Source organism: Palaemon carinicauda, chromosome 18 (assembly GCF_036898095.1).
Source record: "Palaemon carinicauda isolate YSFRI2023 chromosome 18, ASM3689809v2, whole genome shotgun sequence".
Classification (NCBI taxonomy): domain Eukaryota; kingdom Metazoa; phylum Arthropoda; class Malacostraca; order Decapoda; family Palaemonidae; genus Palaemon; species Palaemon carinicauda.
In genome coordinates, this window is record NC_090742.1 from 43,072,337 (window position 1) to 43,075,222 (window position 2,886).

Genomic DNA, 2,886 nt, shown 5'->3' on the forward strand with positions numbered 1-2,886 from the left:
AACGTTTTTCTATGCAGTTTTACTTCTTTGTTTTTAATGGTTTTCATTGAATATTTTCTTTATTTTTTATTTACAATAAATGATATCAGCGTCAATAACCTTCAATGTCAGGATGCCAGAAAGCCTCACATAAATCAATCAATCAATCTATAGTAACTGTTAGCAAAGCAGCATTTCACCTGTATGCAATATCGCTTCTTCTGCCTTCCTGCAGATTTAATCATTGTGCTTAACGATGCCAAGAAGGAAGAGGAGTTATAGTTTTACTAAGGCCATCTATTCCATAAAAGTGTACCTAAGCCATAAAAAATGAAGTGTAAATAATATATATGCAAACACAAAAAAATATTCAACCTTTCTCACGTCTCCCGCTTTCCTAACTGCAACCCGCTGGTGGGGCAATTTGTGGGAGGGCGTAGTTCCCTCGTGTACCTCTCTGGGTAATCCCTCTAAACAGGGTATGACTAATCCCTCTTCCCCTGCAAGTGACCAAAAAATAAATAGGTATATATATATATATATATATATATATATACACACACATATATATATACATATATATATACTGTATATATATATGTATATATATATATATATATATATATATATATATATATATATATATATATATATATATATATATATCAGACACTTGCCCTTTATCATATATGGGATATTCGAAATATATATATATATATATATATATATATATATATATATATATATATATATATATATATATATATATATATATATATATATATATATATATATATATATATATATATATCAGACACTTGCCCTTTATCATATATGGGATATTCGAAATATATATATATATATATATATATATATATATATATATATATATATATATATATATATACATATATATATATATATATATATATATATATATATATGTGTGTGTGTGTGTGTGTGTGTGTGTGTGTGTGTAAAAGAACGCATTAGGAAAATAACAAGTTGAGGAAATAAGTACGCCCCTCAAAAAAGCGAAAATGGAATGGTAAATAAAAAAAAGCCTTCAATCTCCGGCATTTTCCTCTTCCCGTTTATTCATCCTCCTCTTCCCCTTTCCCCTCCTACATCCCCTTCTTCCCCTTTGCAATAGAAAGGGTATGTAATGACAGGAAGAAACAGTGGAGAAAGCAATGAGGCGAGAGGAATAAAACTTGGTCAGGAATTGGAGGACATTAGATAAGAAAAGAGCTTCTGGGTGATCGATGGTTTGGAGTGTTAGGAGGGACAGGAAGTGCCCTTTGAGGAAAGCAGGCTGGGAGGGAGGGAGGAGAGGAGGAGAAGGGAGAGAAAGAGGGAGGATACAAAAAGAAGAATATGTGCCTTGGAAAGACTTTCCTCTCGTTCTTCATTTCTTCCTATTCATAAATTCTTTGATAGACAAGAGATAATATTTATCGAAATAAAAGAATTTTAATTTTGATTTGGGGAAATATTTTTATTCATGATAAACTTCTAAACAGCTTTTCTATTAGTGGAAGCAACACATCACCTAATATTAACTAATTATAAAAATAGTTCCTAATGATATACAACTGGCTTCTTACTGACTTCAAAAATTACTTTTATTCTTTTTTTTTTTTTTAATACCTATAATTCTGTAATTCATTTCATTTTTATAATTCTGTGACTCATTTTCGCAACAAATGTTATTTAGAGTTGATTCGGAATTCAGGATACACTTATGATATCACATCGTTAAATGATAATAATAATAATAATAATAATAATAATAATAATAATAATAATAATAATAATAACCCACGAAGCTTTTTTTAATAATTTCCTAACTACCTACATCTTCCATGTAACTCACCGTCACCACATTGCAAAGCCAATGATTCATAAAATGAAAATTGCAAAAATTTTTGTGAAAACATTTGTAATACGCCATTTCAAGATTTAACAATACTTAATTGGATGCTTTTATCCTAACGAATCCAGACACGACTCTCTCTCTCTCTCTCTCTCTCTCTCTCTCTCTCTCTCTCTCTCTCTCTCAGAAAGACAAAATCAGATAAGTATTTGTAACACCACATCTTAATTCACTCTAAGGAAATAGGAGTTTCCATTTTGTAAAAATGGATCGACAAACTATGAATCCATTAGCATCATTTTAAGTCTATCAAGCAAATTGCTTGGGGGTAAAGTTCCCTATAGAAGGGTGTTGCTTGAAGATGTTGACTCGATATTCTGAGAATGTTTCAGGAGAGAAGATTGAATTAGGAAAGAAAGAAGGAAGATTGAATATATATATATATATATATATATATATATATATATATATATATATATATATATATATATATATATATATGTATGTATGTATGTGTGTGTTGCGCGCACTTATGAAAGGATACATCGAAGATTGATAATTTCCTATGACCTTTACTAACACTATATAAAGTAATATTTTCAAACCTTGTTAAATCTCTTACACGCCCTCTACTTAAAAACCAAATTCCTAATACAATTTTAAGGTTATAATTGTCCTCTTAATTCTTTTATAAGGTAATATTCTCTTCCTTTATTTCTTACTTTCACTTTCATTAATCGGTATTTCACAATCACTGCCGAATGATGCAGTTCGTCATGTGACCCGGCCCTTTAAAGTTTGAGATATCCTTAGAACACCAATAAAAGGAATTGCCGGCCTTTGCTGGACGATTTTACGACAGCTCCTACACTCTCGCTTTTATATCCCCTTCAAACACCTACGATTGTTCACATAACAAAAGGTCATCATCAAAGCCTTACTCTTCATCCTTACTTTATCATGTCTTTACATAAATAGTTATTCACTCACTTGAAAGTTTAAAGGTCGCTCATGAATGGCAGAGGCAAGGG